The sequence below is a fragment of the Musca autumnalis genome, unplaced genomic scaffold, assembly GCF_047663935.1.
Source record: "Musca autumnalis isolate F117 unplaced genomic scaffold, ASM4766393v1 scaffold_1, whole genome shotgun sequence".
NCBI classification, from domain to species: Eukaryota; Metazoa; Arthropoda; class Insecta; order Diptera; family Muscidae; genus Musca; species Musca autumnalis.
Genome location: NW_027411644.1, coordinates 117,197,006 through 117,219,334, shown reverse-complemented (window position 1 = coordinate 117,219,334; position 22,329 = coordinate 117,197,006). Strand labels below are relative to the sequence as shown.

Here is a 22,329-nt window from a genome sequence, read left to right as displayed (position 1 = left end):
AACACACGCTCACAAAATGTGTGATAATTTTTAATTAAAAAGAGTTAAAAACAATTACATACAAATGTAAACACATCATATTTATGTATGTACTACATTTAGTGACAATAACATTAGCTATTAATAGAAGCAGCAGCAACAGCATGTGATGAGAGTTCAAGTCACTTTAAGTGTGTTGACTTAAATGCCGGCTTAACATTATTCACAATTACCGCTAAATTTAATGTTAAATAACATTGGCGGAAGCGGAAATAAAAAGTGCACTCACACCATTGCACGAATAACAGCTTTCCTCCACTTAATAAACTACATTTCCCCCATATAACATTGTTCAATGTTAAAATGCATTCAGACTTTCTTTTGAAGGCTAATAACAGCAGTCAGTTTGAAGCCAACAAAATGGATAGAACATGCAACTGCAGTTGTGGCTGAGATGCGATGCTAGTGGCGAGGCGACAACCAATCATACCCAACCGTAACGAACCATTTGCCAGCAGTATATGTCGTGTATGTCTGTTGGTCTGCAGTCTGTGAGGCATGAATGAATGCATTGTTGTAAACAACTTGCCACCAGTTGTGAGATGTAGATGGCGTTATACAGCAAACAATTTATACACAGTTCTTACTTGTCCACTGTTAAAACAGACAGGGTATGTTGTAACACATCAAACACAACATTTTTACATTGTAAAAGCAACATCAGTCTGAAGCTGCAGATGTTCGCCAACCAATGAAGAATATTTTGTTGTACCCTAGCCGGTGTTATTATTGTTTTATTGCTCTAATGTTTGTCGTTGGCTGGCCATGGTACTACAATGAATGTTAAAATTCTGAATGTTAAAATTCTGTATGTCGATGCTAGTTCGTGTTGGGTGAATGAATGAATGGGAATGGTTTTGGTTTGGTTGTGTTTGGTTGTGTGTGCCCCTGTTGGAATGGGTAAACGATAGCAGAGCGACGACCATTACCGAACCGAATCTGCCGAACGTAATGCGAGCATTTTCAGTTTGAATTTAGATACGAAAGCATTTGGGAGTATCTCGAAGATACGCGGTTGATGAAAATATACACAACAACAATAAAACACAATCATACACACTCCCATATATTACAACATTAAAGCCAAAAGAATTACAAAACCAAACAACAATTCTAAATGAAATGACGAGTTGGAAAATACGTTACTAAAACGAAAATTTGAAATTTTTATAAAGACAAATATAAAATAAATAAACTGAATATTTTTTTATGAAAAAAAAAAGAAATTGTGAAAAAATTGTGTATTTAAAAAAAATATTTTTTGGGAAAATTATAAAACAACGTGGGCGATTATGTTAACAGAAAATTTTTCTTAGAGAAAAAGTGCGTGCGTGCGTGCCATTAGCAAAGTGTAGTCAAGAGTGCTTTTGAATGATCGGTGAAAATTATACTGATCCCCATAGTCGCCAAAATCCCAAACACAGCACCTCTCACAATCTCGTATGTGAGTTACGTGAAAAAATAGCAACAAATTCACTAGGTAGGAAACGTGTTGTGCCATCTAAGAAACCCTCCAAAAACAAATCTGGCCAAAAAAGAGTAAATCTCGAGTAGTTCAACATATAGTTTTTTTGCCAAGAGACCCCAAACATGGGAACTTCAACACTCAGCAAACAACAGCAGCTCTCGCTGTTGTCAAATTATTATCGGCCGCAATTTCGATTTCAGTGAGCGAATGTGTGTCTTATGGTGCGGCCGCAAACTTTTACGAATTACGAAACGCTAATTTTGCTGATAGTGGAACGAGACAAAAAAATAAGAGTCAAAAAAGCGCTAATCTGTCGTGAAGAAAAAAGCGCTCCCCTCCTCCTCCCATGTGTGAAGTGGATTTCGTAAAAGTGAATTAATTAATGAATGAAAAAAAGTGAGTGAATTCGAATATCCTGTCCGACTGACTGACTGGCTCGAAGGCCAAACTTCAGTCCCTCTCCTCACCCACACTAAAAAAGTGTCTTGTGAAAACTCCAATTTTGCTGCAAATCGCGCTACGCTCTTCTATCGTTATTGTCGTGTTCGCCAAATATCAAATTCGACCGAACAAAGTCAAACGCTAATGATTACGTGCGCTTTGACAACCGCAAAAGATAAGCAGCAAAACAATTTTCCGGTTAAAAAAGAAACAAAAAATAAAATTGCCGAAAAATCGAAATAAATTTATCAGGAAAATAAATCTTTTTTCTAAGCAAATGCAAGCCCCCCAAATCGATACGAATTTGAAATGTGTCCAAATTTAACGAAACAAGATAATTTGTAAGGCAATTAATTGCAACAACTCACAAAAAAAGTGAAATCAAATGAAATTTAAATTAATTTTTTTATAAAAAAAGCTCTTATTTTCCTGTGGAAATGTTTAATGCAAAGCAGTTAAATGAAATAAATTTCGAAAATTTTGAAATAACCAAAAGAAAGAAAAAAATTATTTTCAAGAGCAAGAAATAAAAATTGTTAAGCCAATAAAGTGTTGAAATTTTGTGAAACAAAAAAAACATAACAGAAACAACTCAATATAAATTGTTTCAAGAATATAATATTTCTACCAAGTTGCTGAAAAAAGAAATACAACAAAAGGTAATAAAAATTTTATTATTTAATTTAAATTAGAATTAAGGAATTTTTATTAAAAGTGAATATAAAATTGGAATTCCACTTTTATTTTTATGAAGTTTATTTAAAAAAATTGTTTTGCAATAAAAAATAATAAGCATTATGGAATTGAAAGCACATTTCACAAAATAAATATTTTTTAAGAACTACTGAACAAATATCTGCAGATTGCATAATTACTGAATTTTCCTAAAAGTGAATATAAAATTGTAATTCTATTTTTATTTTTTGTGAAGTTGATTTTGGAAAAAAATTACAATGAAAAATAATAAGCATGATGGAATTGAAAGCACATTTCACAAATTATTTCTTTTAAGAACTCCAGAATAAAAATCTTCAAAAAATAAAACTATTTAATTATGTTTGTTTTTTTAACCTTAGTATATTTTATTCATTTTGTGGGAAGGTTTCCAGTTCCCAAATTCACAATTTTTGTAAATAATAAGAGCTGCAAACTAAATATTTTTTTACATTTAACTAAATTGTTTTAAAACAATGTACACTTTTACTTGTTAAAAACAAAATTAAATTAAATTTACGCACTCTTGTACAGAGGTCAATAGCCCAGTTTTGAAGAAAACTAATTACGCTCCGAACTTTAGTATGTTAAAGTTCTTTTGAATTTGCAATTACAATTCTTGTTCGGTCAGTTTCATCTGATAATCTGTTCCAGCTTTTAGTCAGTGGTTGAAAGGCTAACATTCAAAACGTTTCGGAGTTTGCAAAAAGAAAATGTCTATTAAAATATTTTCTTCCAAAACCGCCGAAACGAAAAGAAATTATTTAATAAATCTATTCCAAGTTTCTATACGAGTTGCAAAATCCCACAACCCCTGTAAACCACAGGGTAAATTGTGTTCTTGGGAAAGGTGGTACTAGAACAGAGTGGGAGAAATACATGCCCCCGTTATTACTTTGTCATTGGTTGGAATTTGTTTAAACAGAATTCTAATCTTAGGAAAAATATATATTTTTTTTTTTTGTAAACTGAACACCGACAAACTTTGAAAAAGAAAGATATCAGCTTCCAATTAGCCTGGATGCTTTGCGCCAGCGTTTTGAAAACAAACACGTTCGCGGACATAAATGCTATAGCATTTATTTTCATGGTGACGTTATATGACGTGAATGCTATTGCAAAGCCAATTTGTATTCATTTACTTGTATTTACAATCGTAATTTTTGGTGATTAGTATACATAGTACGACAAATTTCATAAATATCCATAATATAATAAATAAAAAAATATAATAATATTAATAATTAATAAAATAATTGGGTGTTATTTTGTGCACCTCTCTGAATTTTTTACGTCCGCGAACGTGTTAAGGAAACGCATTCCAGCATCCTTATAGGTACTTTACACGATATGTATTTTACATATGGGTTGTCAATTTGCGTATACATTTTGTATATAAAAAGTGACAACCCATATGTAAAATACATATCGTGTAAATTACCCATTAAGGTGAAAACAAAAGTAGTGCTTATTCCAGGCTCAATTTATGTAAAAGAATAAGGAAATGCAAAATCGCATTTGAATTAGGTAGTACCTACCCTTGTAGAAGTTTATTTTATTACATAAGTTGTGTTCCTTTACTTGCCTAAGGTTACCATTTTTAACCAGCCAAGCGTTCCTTAACCCACAAAAAATGGTAAAACTGGAAGCAATTTTTAAGAGAGAGAGGGAGAGAACAAAAATGGCGTTCTCTTCTACCACAGGCTACCAGACAAATTTCTTCGGGTAAAAAATGGTAGAACTGATTTTTCGACATTTATTTCATGATTATTTGGCAATGATGAACAAAATTTACAACAAAAAAAAGAAAAAAGCGAACGCTGACAATACAAAATTAAAAACAGTGAAATAAAAGAAGAAAATTGATTTTTTATGTTTCTTCTTGACATTTTTACAAGATCTACCATTTTTCCGTTCCTTTATTTTCTGGTAAAACTGGTCATGATCAATTTTGACAGTTTTCTCTTTCACCACTTTTACCATTAAAATAGTAAAGGAACAAAGCTATATATGTCTGTTCCAGAACCTGCAAGAATATACACATTTTTAATCCTATAGCAAATTTTTCCTTTATGTTATCGAAAAAATAGTAAAAACCTGCAGATTCTTGCAGTACTGGAACAGACCATAGTCTGTCCAATAACTTCGCAAGTAAAAAGTACTTGCAAAAATGTTTTCTCTCAACTCGCTCTCTTGTGCTGAACAAGTTTTTTATCGAATAGAATATTGTAAAAGTTTGTACAAATTTTTGAGTTATCGTACAGACCTATTATTATTCGCCGATTTCAAAGACTTTGATCTTGTATGTAGAACGGTGCCCTTTACGAATGAACGCTCAGGCTGTTTTAGCAAGAGTAGAAATTTTATACTACGTTTACTTTTACGGAATCGAGTAGATTTCAACTGTCAATTCCATTGCTTAAACGTCGAATGAAACCCAATGGAGTTTCATTTGACATATACGTAACAGAAGCGACAGTTGAAACCCACTCTATTTCGTAAATGTAAACATGCTATTATTCTCAAAGATGCATCGTGGTTCATTATGCCAGTTTTGGATAGCATTCGTGTGCCATCGCTTTATATAATTCGGATGGCGTTTAACCGGAAAGGATTGACCGTATTGTCTTTATGGCTCTGCATCCTGGTCTATTGGTCCAATCATGGCTAAAATAACCACGCTATCGTTTATCTAACATTCGCCTATAGAAGAGGAAGTAGAAAGTTCATCACACTATTAAAGAACTTTGGCCATATTTCGAACTGATCTTCCGTTTAAAAAATCATTCGACGACATACAACCAATATCTTATAAGAACACATACAATTTTTAATAATGACAATATTACGAAAACTACAACCAAGAAAATTCTCAACATAAGAATAAATATGCTGACGGTAACTCCAACCTTATTTACACTTTTTGAGCAGGAAGGTCATTCATTTAACAAATACTCAAAGCAATAGATAACTTTAATAATGCTTTTTATTAAAACCCTTTTGGTTAGTAATATATGGTTTCTGAACCTTTTTGAAGATGCCCGAGCTTCAGAAACAGATTTCTAGAGACAAAACACGGCAGATAGAAACAAGATGTTTGCGAAAGTTCTGAACTTTTTTTCATTGGTTCCCCAACTAAGCAAATATAAAAAGACTATAAAAATTTAGAACTTCAGTTATACAATAATTTATATTGTATTGTGATACTTTTTAAGCTCTATATCCTAATTGTTGTAAAAAAGAATTCCTTATTTCATTTGTCCCGACGTTTCGTCATTATTTGTCTTCAGAGGATACGTCTATTTTTTTTTAAAAACATCAAATTAAATCAAATCTTTGTGAAATTATAATTTACTTATAATGAATAAATTAAAATATATTTTACATTAAGATTTTTTTAACACAATCAAAAACAACACAACTTAAAATTAGTATCACAGATCGACTGTTTTAAATTGGAACTTGCTAACTAATGCTAATGTCATTTTTGTCTTCTTTAACGTTTGTAGAATTTTCTATTTTTGTTGAATCCTCAGGCTATCTTTTGGGTATCATTTATTCTCTTTGTTTTCTATATCTTGTATTTGTGTCCTCTCTTAAATATGTGTTGAGCCAATGCTGTTTTCTGTGTTCCTTTTTTATTAATATACAGGATTATTATTTATGTACATGACCCTGAAATTCAAAAATATAACAGTAATTTTGTTGTCTCAAAAAAAATATTATTTAAATTTTTTATTTCACTTTCATTAGCTACCTTACACATTTAAGTATATTTTAAAACAATTTCCAAGTCATCTCTATGCATTATTTATTTTCTATTAATTTTATGACACAATAATGGTCATTTTATTATTTAATTATTAGGCGTATGTTCTGTATATTGCAGAATTCATTCATTTTACTCCCACGAAATGTTTGATAGTTTTGTTTATTTTCAAAAACCCAAAAACAAAAAAGTTGCTTTTTCTCGTTGTTGAAATGTCAAGATTAAGAATGCCAAGAAAAATGTGTCTGGTTTAGTATGTGCTATTTTTATTTTCTTCTTTTCACAAAAAAATAGAAAAAAAAACAAAAGTTTTTTAAAATCAATATGCATATATTTTTTGTGTCGGAAATATTTTTTGAATATCTTCCGCAAACAATAACAACTGTCAAAATTGTCACTGCCTTTATTTAACTTTGTTAAATTATGATCAGTAATTTCGTTACAAGAAATGAACAGGTTTTATTCTCGTGTAAATATTAAAATAGACAGAACATTACAAATCGGCCAACATTTTTTAACAACTTGTCACCAAAATATTAATCTAAAAAACATCTAACTTCGAAATTACAAATTTAAATATGTATTCTTTTAAAAATATTTAAATTCATATTTGTGTTTAAAAACAGGGAAAGAGCGCCAAACTTTAAAATACACACAAAATTAACAACTAACCTCTAATGCTCGGACTAATTGCGAGTAGCTATGATATTCATGTGGATTCTTTGTAATTATATTTAAATTGGGCATAGAATTGTAAACTGGCTTCAATTGCAAAGTAAATAAAAAAAATAATAATTCATTCGTTTACTTAAAACGCTTAAAACCATTAAGTGCATGACATGCAATTTAATTTAATACCATTTCTTTTATGGGTACCAAGAACAAATCCCTCAGTCTCCCTTCCCTTTGTTGCATATAATTTATGAATAAAATGAGACTTTTTTTACAACAGTCCAACAATTTTGCAAAATAAAATAAAAAACAATTTCAACTTTCATACCTCTGAAATTGCCATAAGATAACCAAAAAATCTGCCTATCTTAATAGCCAAACAAATGTAGACAAAAATATTTACAGGTTCTTAACGTAAGAATCTTAAGTCATTAAATATTCTTAGCTAGGTCATAAAAACCAATCATTTGTATCAGATTTACTTTTTGGCAATAAAAGCGATGCTATAAAATCGCATATAAATAAATAGTTTGAATTTTGTAACAGACCATTTGGCTGAATCATTGTGTCAAATTGGCAAAATGTGCTGGTTCGTTAACCCCTTTTCAATATTAAAATTCACCTAATAAGGCTTAAAGAAAGTAAAACTCAGACAACTGTATCAATTTGTCAATAATTTGCACATAATTATACATAATTTGCACATATATTGGTTAGGTTTGCCGTTGTAAATATGAAACAGGTTTGTTGCTAGTTGGACAAAATTTAAAATTGATAATCATGCAAATGACATTCAAATAGGTCTGATTTTAAAGCAGACATAGTTTATTATAATGCAATCTTGTGCCTAAATCAGCTGATCGCATATTTTCTTGAAGAACGACGGGAACTGAATGAGTTTTTGGTGTTGTTACTTTAGGCCAAAACATACTTTACACTTTGGCTTAAAAGCATGTATTTTGGGGAAAAAATTTCATTAAGTTGACAAATATTCTATGGAATTGACAACTTAATTGACACATGTTTTAAGAACCTGCTAGATGTAAATGCGACTCAATTTTTTGTTGTTACAGTACGTTTACATATAACTGGATTTCGTAAATCCAGTGGATTTAAATTGTCAAATTCATCGGATATACGTCAAATAAATCCTCATAAAGGATGTTATCACTATAAAAAGCTTTAATGTAACCATGGCGTTATCCTCTTTTGATGGTTTAGCTATTTGTCCTTTGGTAGTTCAAGCAAATGAAACAATTGACTTCAGGCCGAAACTCATTCAGTCTTTTGCTTGGCTTACATTTACGAAATCCACTCGATTTCAACTGTCAATTCCTTTGGGTATACGTCAAATGAAAACTCATCTGAAATCCATAAATGTAAACTTACTATTTGCTTGCTTTGATTGCTTTTTCAAGCCCAATTATAAAGGAGAACGGCGGTCGGATTTTGAAGAAGCTTTGACATTCCTATATAATTTGACATTTGGAAAGCGAAGAAAGCAAGCAACGAGCTGACTGAGTTTCGGCCTTCATGTTTTTTTCATCCCGACGCTTCGTCGCTATTGTATGACTTTTTCAAGGAAATTGTATATTTAATTAAAATAAAACGAATATCACCGTTAGTTAACGTTATTGCGAATCCATAACTGGTTCATTTATTGTCAGTACCTTCTGTTTGGTTTATTGTCCTCCGCATGTTTTGCTGTATTCCGCTATTGTTTTTTATCTTTTTGCCCAGCAAATTTTAAAATATAAATTAAGGCCAGAGTCACTGTGGAATTCTGTAGTCGTTATTGATTATAATTTGGCAACAATTTCCATTCTGTTTCACTCTTAAGCATAGTACACACGGTCCAACAAAACTGACAGTCATCTAGGTCTATTTCGTTAATATCAAAGTCTAGCTGAATAATTACTTTCCTAATCACTAAATTATACCTTAAATGTTGTATTTCAATCATTTTTAGCTAACAAAAAGTTTTGATTTGCCAGAAAATTGCCGTAAAAGTGCGTTGACTGTCAGTTTTGTTGGACCGTGTGTACTATGCTTTAAAAACAGCTGACTCATGGTGCAATTATAAGGCGGCGAAATAAGACCAGCTAATTTTACCCAAGCTGTCAAATTCATTGTAATTTTTAAACAATTTTTCCAACCCACCTACTAATAAACATTTCTAATTTGGAAAAAGTATTCTCTAATGGCTTGTTTACATTAGCACCTACTTTATGAGAAATAATTACACGTATAGGCAATGTAATTCAGATCTAGATCCTGTAGTGCGATTCTCTAACTCATTTTTTGAGTTACCGAAAAAATCGGCAAAATTATGAATGAAAAGTTTGAATAATAATTGACAGCACTTTTCCCGACGGTGGAACTTTACGACTACTTTTTATTCGTAGCTAACTTACCGAACAACATCGTTAATTACCGAAATTATAAGTATTTTCATGTTACTGATATTTGTCGGTAACTCAAAAAATAAGTTACAGAATCGCACTACTGTTATGTATATGTAAATGTACTGTTAATCGGTAGTTTCACTATATTGGACCGCGTCTGCTTCAATGGAACAAAATTTGAAAGAGCCAAAAAATAGTTTTTTTGTTATTGATAAGACAAAATATGTTATTGTCTATTTTGTTTACAAAACAATGAGTAAATATTAATCTATTGACACGTTTAGAATCGTGTGATCCGTATTACATTAAAAAATAATTCAATTTTTTAATAAATACATTTTAATGTACTTGCTTCATAGTTTTAGGTTGATAACTTCATCTATTTTGTTTATAAAAATATTGAATGCCATTGATTTATGTACTTTATAAAATAAACAATATTTCATAATTGCTTTTTAGGAGGAGAAAAATGTTTTTTTAAGAATGTACGATTAAATGGTTTTTTACTTGCCAATAATTTTACTTTAGCTTCTTTACAAATATTCTCCGTTTAAATGCTGATTGTTTCAAAAATTTCGCTATACGGTCAGCTGATTCATTGCATGCACTCTCTCCCTCTCTGAACTCTCGTCTAACGCATGTCGTGTGTGACATAATTAGTGACGTATGGCAATATTTTTTCCGCGTCCGATACTCCACAGTCAAGTGACGACAACTTTGGCGCATGGTAAAACAAAAACACATTTGAGATAACAACTTATTAGTAGTTTTTGTTTTGTTTAAAATTCTTTTTTATATTATCACATTTTTTATGGTGTATTCGTATATAGTACGTCGTACTCCATCGTTTGCCTATTATTTTTGTTGTTGTTTTTCCGGCATAATGAACATAAAAATGTGCTTCGGTTTTTTTGTCTTTTGCAAATCCACATGAATAAATAGAAAACGCCACAAGCAACATCATGAAAAATTCAGTCACTCGGTTACTGTGCAAATTCTGTCATTTTTTATTTGTCATTGTGCGTTTTGTTTCACGTTTTTTTTTTTTGCTGCTGCTTGTGCTCTAATCTAGGTTTTGCAATTGTGTGCATTTAGGGGGAACTCATGCACCCAGCTGTATGTCATGCATTTTTATTTTATGATTTTGTTTCATTTTTTTTTTATTTGAAGCGAAAGTTTTGACTTTTGCCGGCATTTGTTTCTCATTTTGTATTTGTCCTGGGCAGTTTAAAATCAAATAACGGCGTGACAATTTTTCTTACAGTACATTTAGACTATGCTGGATTTTGCAAATCCCGTGGATTTAATTTGTCATTTCCATACAATATATGTCAAACAAATCGAGATAATGTTCTTAATCATCGTAAAAATGCATAGTCTAAACCAAGGTGGTATAAGAAGGTGTTACATCAAATCATGTCAAACGTCAACTTTGCTCACAATAATGCATTACTGTGAATTGCTTGTTTACATTTTGTATGTGATTTTATTTACAATAACGCATTTTGACTGGTATGAAGATCAGCTGTTTTTGGCGTTACACCTTTTTATTCCACCATGGTCTAAACCAAGTTTTAAATATTTTATTGCTGCAACACTATGTTTACATTTACGAAATCCACTCGATTTAAACTGTCAATTCCATTTCTCAAACGTCAAATGAAATCCAATCAATTTCAGATGAGTTTTCATTTGACGTAAACACAAAGGAATTGACAGATGAAATCGAGTGGATTTCGTAAATGTAAACACACATGTATGTTGTCACTTTGGGTATACTAATATACAGACCAGCTGATGTCATACATGCGAAAAAGCATATGGTGTGATATAGCCATAAGTGCGAAACGATTTTAAGATTTAAATTCATTGAAATTTGTTTTAATTTATGGTCTGTTCCTTTACTTTTGAAAGTGGTGAAACCGGCAAAAGTAGCAAAAGTTGTAAACTGCTCTCATATGAATTGTATGGTGTCTGAAGTAAAGGAACGCTTTTCGAGAAAAAAGTTGTAAAACTTGAAGATTCTTGCACGTTAAGGAACAGAGCTTTAGAAGGAATCCATTTATCTGCTTCTACTCTTCCATCTAAAACAAGTATTTGTGTCATTTATTTAACAGATATTCAATGGAATTCACAACTTAAATGAAACATTTTATTACAACCTGTTTTATGTAAACGTGACTTTAGTCCTTGCTCTAGGCAAGTTGTGGGACTTATAGGCTTATATCCTGTAGCGGTTGCTTAAAGTAATTCAACTTCTTTTATATAAAGCAGGATACAAACGATCAGTTTTGACGGTCGATTTTTCGGAAATATCGATAAAAGTCAAACTATCCAGCAACCGCAAAATATTTTATGGTTGCCTGATGACCATGGTGGAATAATAAGGTGTAACGCCAAAAACAGCTGATCTTCATACCAGTTGTCAAAATGCGATATAGTGAATAAAATCACTTACAAGCATCCTTTTTTTTTTTGACAAAACTGACAGTCACAACTGATCGGGTGTACCCCACTTAAGTTTAAGTGTTTAATTTCAATGCTCTTCATTTGGAGGGCTAGCAGATTTAGTACTAATGTTTATATTAGTTTTATATTCTGGCTATATAAAAATTTTAATTAAATACGCACTATTAGATTTCTGTTTTCTTTATTTTTTATTATAAAGTTCAAAATTCAATGGATTTTTTCTTGCTTGCGTCGCTTCATTTCTGGTGAAAGAATAAAGAACGGACGAGACGAATTCGGAATAGGTTGATTTTTCATTCATTCTTTTACTCTAGTTTCTACCTTAAGAATGTCACAAAGCAGCCAATAATATAACAAAATCCCCTTTTATACTGTCGTTTGACCTAAATTTTGTTTCCCAGCACAAATGTTTAAGTGAAATTTGCTAATTACCATTTTTTAAGTTAAATTCAACTGGCCTTAACACACCAAACTCAACTACGCCCTTTCAAGTGTTTTTGTACGTTCCATGCGATTTTTTTTTTCAATATTAGCTAATTATAGACAAAAACATTTTGAGGTTATTACTTAATCTATGTATATAATTAACCAACCAATATTTTCAAAGAATTCGGCAACAGTAACAAAAAAGCATCACTTGCGGCGCACTTTATCAGTAATTCCCTTTACTAATATTTTTAATGAATGGTTAAAGGCAAATTTGTGCCTTTTTTCTAGTCAGGTCGAATAAACTTTTAAATGAATGAAACAAATCGGTATTTATGATAAGGAAATAGTACAAGAAAAATACAATTTAATTGCAATACCTTTTTAATAATTTATAATTGCGGCATAGAAAATGTTAAAACAGAAACAGGCACATGTTTTCACAAAAGAATATATGTATCATGCAATTAATTTTCAGCATTTCAAGTTGTTTACTAAAACTTAAATGTTTAGTTTAGACTTTTTTACCTTTTTGCGCAATTACATAAAACACTTTAACGCCAACTCACTGAATTTGCAATCTGAAAAAAAAAAAACAAAGAAAAACTATAGAATTGTATAGAAAATTACGCACAGCATTTCTCAATTGATATCCACGAAACTAGCGCCGAAAAAAACACGACATACTGCATAAACAAATCACAGTTTTAAAGTTCAAATGATGAATGGATGTGCGCAAATGATTGATACCAAAATGTTAAGTGTATTCTAATTTTTCGAATCATCAAACATAGAAAAAAATTCAAAAGAAAAAGTAAAACAAAACATTAGTGCTTACATAAATTAAAATTCAAATTGGAAATTGAAAACAATGCGTAAATGCATGCATAACAATTATAAATGTACTTAGAGGAAATTACATTAGAACGTTTTCCTTTTTTTTTTGTAATGCATGTATTTGGGTTACTCTCGGAGAAAAACTATTGTCAAATTGATCAAATATCTTTGGATGGCGTTTAGACACTACAAATTGTTACCTATTAACAATGGCGACACAGGTTTATAAATTACCTTCCAGTAGTGGGATTCTGTAACTCATTTTTGCTGTTATCGATAATTGTCGGTAAAATTAAAATGCTTATAATTTCGATAATTATCGAAATTTGTCGGTAAGTTAACGATGAATAAAAAGTAGTCGCTAGCCTCTACCGACACAAACAGTGATGCCAACTTTTCTTTTTGTTTTTAGTCATAATTTTGCGATTTAATTTTACCGATTTTTGTCGGTAACAGCAAAAATTAGTTACAGAATCCCACTACAGGTTCCAGTTATACATGGTAATATAATCGAGGTAATGTAGAAAGTTTTTTTTTTTAATTAGAATAAATAAAGATATTCATAACATTAGTATTTGAACAATAAACAATTTAAAAATTAACGAGTTTTTGCACAGACTTTTCTGTACGAGCTTTGAAAATTATATGAAATGCTAAACGCATTTTACACTTGCACTTAAAACAGGTGTTTGGGAGTTCACGTCAATTATTTGACAGATATTGTATGGAATTCACTATTTAAATGATGCATGTTTTATAAAACATGTAAAATGCGTACTAGAGTATCGTATTCCTATAGCCGAAGATTCGAACCCACACAACCACCGCTAAGTGACACGTTTCGCCTTTGTAAGGGGCTCATCAGACTTATCGGCTGTGGAGCGGCTTCGCTATCATCTAACTTTTCCCCTTTCGAATGCAATTTGTTTTTACAACGCTGAATATTTGTTCATTCATTGTATGACTTTCATGAGGAACGCTTAGGATACAGACCAGTAGTGGGATTCTGTAACTCATTTTTGCTGTTACCGACAAAAATCGGTAAAATTAAATCTCAAAATTATGACTAAAAACATAAAGAAAAGTTGGCATCACTGTTTGTGTCGGTAGAGGATACAGACTACTTTTTATTCATCGTTAACATACCGAAAATTTTCGTTAAATATCGAAATTATAAGCATTTTAATTTTACCGACAATTATCGATAACAGCAAAAATGAGTTACAGAATCCCACTACAGGTATGCCTTTCAAAGCAAGTTCTTTTCTCTCCAACGATTTTAAAGCTAACTTTTTGATCACACTAATTCAAATAAGAACTACTCCTTTATTTGTATTTCCCCGAGTGTATCAATTATTTGCCGATGTTCTTGTTATTTGATGTCGTTACAATTCTAAACATTTTGTTGTTAATTTTATAGCTATTACGTTGCCTATGGGCCTACCACACTCTTTACATCTCCTTATTTTAATTTCACTTCTGTTTTTTTTTTTTGTACTTTCCTTACTTCTGGGTGTCGTCTGTCTAAAGTTCGTTGTGCGTTCGAGTTTGTTTTATTTTTCTTCTTTTCCTTCACATGAAGTGTTGCTTTAGTTTCAGCAAATAGTGAGACTATAATTTTTGGCAACAGATTTAATGTGCTTTAAATGTTGGCGACATTTGTGTACGTCTTAGATTTAGATTTTCATGACAAAACGTATGGTGCGGCCGGCGGCTATAATGCGGTGTGATGGCGAGAAAGAGAATGTGTGTGAGCGATATTTGTATTTTTATTTCCTCCGAAATATTCATTTTGGTCTCCAAGAAATACACAACAAAGTTCTATTCATGTGCCTTTTGTTGTTGTTTGTTTTTTGGGGGGAAATTTCGTAAATCTTCTCCAACTAATTCCTTTTTTATTATTTTCAAAAAATTCTTTTAAGTTTTTTCCATATTGCGGTTATTATGTTAAGCTTTTGGCTTGTTCTTGTGGTTCGTTTTCTTAGGAAAAAATTGATTTCGTCATGTCGTTATATTTAAATCACATGTCTAGTTCGCTAAATATAATACATAATTTGTCTGATTGAAATATTTGTAAGGTCAGAGACCGGTTGCAATATTTTCCATATTTTTATTTGACATATTTTATGGTGGAAAAAGGCTGTTGTTTCCAAAAAGTACATGAACGAAAAAATGTGAAAAAGTGTCAAAATTAAAAAGTGTTGACTTTTTGAGTCTAAATCAAACTATATAACCCTAACTGAAAAGTACGCCAAAAATATACTTTCATACATTGAATATCAATAAGTTCCAATAGGTCACCTTTAACTGAGTCCAGCCACTCCCCTAATAAGAGGTAAAACAACTCCTCCGTGTCTTAAGTTATTTTTTCTCACAATTTGCTTCACATTGAATTTTTGCTTTGATATTTTCTTTTTGTGTGTAGCCATCATATTGAATCTATTTCCCACGGGTATGACAATTAAATGTAAAATTTACAAACTGCTAGATTTGCTAGTTTATACACAGCCAAATTCGTCTAGCAGAAAATAGCAGAAGAGAGCGCTTTTCAGCGCCATTTTTGTTCAAAGAGAGCTGCAAATTTTGCTACTTTTTGGAATACGGGAACGCATTTCTAGCAAAAATTATAAAAATAATACTAATTTGCAGGTTATGGAACACAACTTAAAATGGAAGTGCTGTCACGATGTTCCCGAGCTTCATATTTGAATAATTATAGTTTTGCTCCAGAGCATGCAAAACTCTTCTTTATCCAAGTTTGTGCCAAAAAAGCGTTCCGCACTTAAAACTTCTCTCTCATTCTAGACAAAATTGGCAGGCAGCATGTTTGCTGCCAATGCTAGTTTTTTGCTCGTTTTACTATTAAAGTTGTGAAATGGGGCTCAATTCTTGATCTATGAAAATTTGAAATGAAAAGTTTTATAAAGTCCCGGGCCACACTAGGAGTAATTTCACTGAAATTTTGACATGAAAGTAAAAGAAAATGTAAAATAAAACGGTCTGTTTGTTTCATACGAATATTGCAACAAAGCAAAATTGCAGAACACATGAAACCGTGTACCCTAGTTTCTTGAAATTATGAATTTTTCCCAAAAAATGCAAAGTTTCATGTCAAAATTTCATTGAAATTACTCTAGTGTGGCCCGGGACAAAGGAAATAAATGTCAAATGAAAAATTTTATAAGGCAAATATTTATCATTTCAAATTTTCATAGAACAAGAATCCAGTTCCTGCTCTCATAACAATTGTATGCTTACATCAAGTAAAGGAACACTGTTCGAGTAAACAGTGGTAAAACTTGAAGATTCTTGTACGTAAAGGAACAGAGCTATTGCAAAAGTTGTGAACTGCTCTCATATCAATTTTATGCATACATCATGGCACAATAACACAGGTACAGCGGCAAAAACAGCTGGTTATCACACTGGTATTCACAATAATACATTATTGTGACCAAATTTGACGTTTGGTATGATTTGATCATGGCGGAATAAGAAGGTGTTACATCGATAACAATAATCGGTCCATTTACCACACCAAACGTCAAAATAACGCATTACTGTGAACTGCTCGTTTACCTTTTGTATGTAATTTTATTCACAATAATGCATTTTGACAGCTAATGTGACAATCAGCTGTTTTTGCCGTTGTACCTGTATTATTGTGCCATGGATTTGATGTAACACCTTCTTATTCCACCATGGCATACATCAAGTAAAGGAACACTTTTCGAGTAAAAAGTGGTAAAACTTGAAGATACTTGCACATAAAGGAACAGAGCTAAAATATTACGGGAACTAACAGTACGTTTATACCATGGTGGAATAATAAGGTGTTACATCAAATCATGCCAAACGTCAAATTTGCTCACAATAATACACTACTGTGAATTGCTTGTTTACATTTTGTATGTGATTTTATTCACAATAACGCATTTTGACAACTGGTATGAAGATCTGCTGTTTTTGGCATTGCACCTTATTATTCCACCATGGTTTATACATAACTGGATTTAGTCAGTTGCAATTGTCAAAACCAAATAAATCTTCCTAAAGGAGTTTAATCCGGCATAAAGTAATGTAAACATGGCGTAAGCTATCATTGTAATGATACACTTTCAAATGGAACAAAAGTACAATTTAGCAGATATTCAAAGAACTTTGGCCAATTGTATCCCTCAAGCTACAATTTAAAGATAAAAACTATTGATCTGTTCTTTTTGCTCAAAACGAGTTCCACTTTTACCATTTTGTCGCTTTTGCTCTTTCCTTCAACTTATAAAATTCATGTGATTCTCTTTTAGGGAATTCCTGAACCTTGTGCTTCCTTATGCATTTCATCTCTCCGTCTCGAATCTGTGTGACTTTTGCGAAATAGAAAATTCACAAACGTAGCAACAACTTAAATTTTATCTATAAGATTTACGTTGAGATTTTTCACACCTATACTTTAGACTAATTTGCTTTCGTCTATCTGGGTCATTACTGCTTATTTTCAGTATTAACATACATGTAGAATTTGCATAAGCAAAACATGTGAAACTTGTCTACACATACGAAAGCACATATAAATATGAAGCTCCACTCGCGTGTGATCACTTCAAGTTAATTTACAATTAATTTAAAGCAACTCAAAAATGTTGGATAATTTATAAAAATGTAATTTAGGCCTTCACATAAACAAAACATAAATTGACCCACATTTAAATCGATAAATTTAATACGAAAATTTATGAAAATGTAAACAGTTTGTCTGACGCATAGAAAGGGGTCATTTTGCATCCTCAATTAAAAGACCATCCACTCCATGGTATATTTTATTAATTCAAAACATAAATAAATGCATTTTTCCGTTTTCCATAAATCACTTGGCATATAATGAAAACATTTCATTTTGTTTAGAGGTCTTAATAGAAAAATTATTAACCTCTTTATTTTGCCTAAACTATATTGTATAAATTGTTTGTTACTAAGCTAAGCAAATTGAAATTGTTTAGTTGTTATTGTTTTCTCAAAATAATCCAAAAGAAAAGAAAAACAAAACAATTACAAAATCTCCTACACCTCATAATTTTTTTCTTTTACAATTAGAACAATAATTATTATTCCAGTGTGGTAGACACATCTAAACAATTGCCTAACACCCCCAATAAATTTTCAATGAAAGACCCCAACAAAAGCAAGGAGAAATGTCTACCAAGACAAGACCCAAATAAAATCTCCAAATTATATGATTAAAACATTTACATGAGACCACACAATGAAGGTGTAGTTGAGAAGCGAGAAAGAGGGGGCGCTGCCTATTTGTGTCATTTGCTGGGTTTATGTTTAGATATCACAGCACAGCACATAAACCTCAAACCACAGATCTTATAACAGATCCAAGTAGTGTTGGCTACATATCATGTCTGCTGCTACCGCTTCAACTTGGCAAAAGAGTCTACTACCGATAGTTGGTTAGTGGGTTGATGTTTCCTCTATTTATAATATCTGCTTTATTTTACTTCCAAATGATCAATGAACCAATCATTCAAAGAGACATTCATCGTTTGATCGATCACTCGCTTGAACTATCGAAAATTGACGATTCAGTTATACTACGCACAGAAAATCAAGAGAAAAACCACAATCCTCAATGTGTAACGAGGTTTTTCCCATTCATTAGAGCAGACAGCGAACCAAGCAAAAAACCCCAATCTTTAGTAAATGATCTACAAAACTGAGAATCAACAAAAGTAGACGAAGAAGAAAAAAAACAAATCATAAACGAATTAAATTTCACATTGAATTGTTTGATGAGTGTATGCGTGCGTACCCACAAAACGCACGCATTGTCGTAACGCCTAAAATAATAGCACTTAACTATTAGGTGTTGCTGTTGTTGTTTTTCTTTTTTTGAAATTTGTTGTAGTTGCTGCTACTTGTCTTGTCTATTTTCCCTCAATTTTTTACAACCGGAAGTTAAAATTTTAAATATTTAGTTCAATTGCAAAGTTGTACTCTACATGACAATTCTTTTGCACTGCGTACGAAGAATAGAGACTGTCAGCTACAGTTGTCATCCCAAGACATTATTTCTTTTTCTAAATCACAGCTCAATTGTCATTTCATTCATTTTGTTGTTTTATGCGTTTTTTATTTCCATTCAATGTAAACATTGCTGCAACTTACCGCGGCGAACACAACACATACTCTTTTATTTATACGCGGTAGCGCGACGGCGGTACAAGTGTCAATAGTAATGTCAACAAACAATATGACAATGGCAAGCATGAAAAACAACAATTATAAGACAATAGAGACTTCTTTTTTGACAAAAAGCACATACACAAAAGATGAAATTTATCAACTAAATGAAATAATACAACAAATCTCGTTTAAGTTTTGAAAAAACAAACTTAAATTGATGCTCCCATCATGTGACAGTAGTCAAGAAATGACAAATTGTAATATGATTATGTTGAGCTTTTAAGAGAAGCTTATACCTAGAGACTGCAGAAAACTTAGATCACACCATGTGATGCCCATAAAGCATAAATGGGTTGACAATATTTTGACAGTTTTCGGATTTTGATAAATTCTCAATGAATAGATTGATGATATAACGCCATACTTGCATTCTAGTTGACGTATACGCAACGGATTTGACAGTCGAATTGAAGAAATGACGTATTTGTCCCTAAAAGCAAGTGTAATGTAAGTCTCGGTCCACACTAGAGTAATTTCAATGAAACATTTTCATGAAATTAGTCGTTCTTAGTTCGAGTTCCTACAAATTTTTAATTCGTGGCGAATACGTCGAATAAAATCAACTGCATTTATAGCTCATTTAGACTAGCCATAAATCCTCAACTGGATTTAATAAATTCAGTACAAATCTCATTGCATTTAGATATAGTCCCAATTTACATTAGGCGAGTTTCCTTGCGGCAATTGTCAGTTTTATGGAGAGAGAGGTGAGGCATATGGTAACCCTTTGCCTCTCAACTCCCTCTCTCACTAACAAACTGACAATTGCCGCAAGGAAACTCGCCTAATGTAAATTGGGACAAACCTTTGGAGGCTTTAAATGGCAGTCAGCTGATTTTTGTTCATAGCACAATTACCAAGGTAGATGCATCAGCCCATCTGATCGAATTTCTAAAAACATACGGCAAATTACAAATTATTGTTTAATAGTGAAAATGTTAGCACATAATAGGTCTGTTCGATAACCCAAAAGTTTGTACAAACTTTTACAAAATGATGTTCTAAAGCAATCTTCTTCAATAAAGGAGAAATGAGAAGTAGTTGCAAGAACTTGCAAATACTTTTTACTTGCGAAGTTATCCAACAGGCCTTATGCCATGTTTATATTATAGCCTTTTGCAGGGTTAACCTTCTTAATAAGGATTTATTTGGCGTATACACAAAGGAATTGGCATTTGAAACCCTGTGGGTTATATATAAACGTACCATTATGCTACTAATGGTAACTAATGAATTATTTTATCGCTTAGACATCGTAAATATTAGTCTTGGTTGATTAAAACCAAGTATGTTTATCAAAATTTTGACATTTTAATTTAATTAATTTTTGTTGTAGCAATTCACCGATGCATCTACCTTGTTTCTTGTGCCAGCTTGCAACTTTTTGTATTTTCTAGCAACATGTTGCAAAAAAACAGAGTTGTATACGAGGATTTATGCCGAATTACCACTCAATACGAGGATTTATTTTTTTATGGTAAATCTGGTAGATTTTGGTCGGATTTAGCAAATAAAACCTGATAATGGGCTAAATCCGGCTAATGATGTCATATCTAAATGGCCTATTATTTGGATTGGATTTATTTGACGTTTAGGCAATCGACTTGTCAATTCAATTTTACTGGATTTCTTAAAGGTAAACGTACTATTAGAATCAAAGAAATTAATAATTTCATTGGTATCGATGATGTTTTGGCTCGTGGATGTAGCAGCCAATATTGAATGACGATCATTAGCTCCACTCACACAAAGAAGCTGAGCGAGCATGTGTACGAGCGTAGCCGTCAGTGACTTTAAACCTGTAACATACTGTGGCTCACAGTGATCATTGGCTACCACCAAATAGCACCACCATCGAAACTATTGAAAGTAGTGAACTACGTTTATATCAATCGTTAGGGAATGTATTTCGAGGAAAAAGTTTTAAAAAAAGAGAGCTTTTATAGGTAAACAAAAATTTAACTACACAAAACAAATTCGTCGTCATTATATCATCTAAACCGCGTGGCACACGCAGAAATAAATTTCAGGATTTTATACGCTCTAAGATCGAGTTCCATACTAGAGTAATTTTATTAAATTGCTGTAGTGGGTAACTCGATCTAAGAACTCCTACAGAAAGGGGAAATTTGTAGTGCAAGTTTCAGCGTGGGACATAAGACATTATATTACATTATGTAACGTAAAGTTTACATTGGAGCCTTTTGTCGGGTTAACCTCCTTTATAGTACGGCTACATGAAAGTTTTTTGCCGGGTTAACCCTCTTCATGAGGATTTATTTGACGTTTGCGCCATGGAATTGACATTTGAAACCCAAATCCGGTATTATGGATTTGACAATTATACCCACTGGATTTACTAAATCCAGTTACATATGAACGTACTGTAAACCGCGATTAGCCATGTGCTTGGATTACAAGAAGTTTTAAAAGGAAATAAGATATTCAAAATATAATTTTTTAACGTAACTTGTTTGTGGTCCATTTTCACTGGGAGTTACCGTAATTACAGCAAATACGTTAACCCAGCGAAACCTACCACAATTTAATTTCACCAATCTTGATATTCTTCACTTATACCTGTTTGTTAGCACCCAGCGGCAACAATGTACGAGTATACCTCGAAAAAAGAGGCCTTAAAACAAAGCAGCCAACCAAGAAAAAAATGCATAATGTTAACATTGACTTTGATAACCGTAAATTATCAAATTAACCGAATTTTAATGAATAAGTTAAACACATACATATGTAGGCATGTATGAAAAGAAATTCATGAGCACATGTTGCAACAACTTTATTTGACCACCCAAAAAGGCAAAATCAAAAAAAAAGAATCGTAA

At 32.0% G+C, this 22,329-nt stretch overlaps 1 protein-coding gene across 1 annotated transcript in view; it reads left to right on the top strand.

Moving 5' to 3' along the window:
* Positions 1–998: 998 nt before the first annotated feature.
* The window catches only part of bnl (fibroblast growth factor branchless), a 166,450-nt gene continuing 145,119 nt past the window's right edge, over positions 999–22,329 (top strand). The window contains exon 1 of the mRNA XM_073989626.1: positions 999–2,607. The gene's annotated coding sequence lies outside the window, so the exon portion shown is untranslated. The remainder of the gene's footprint in view (positions 2,608–22,329) is intronic.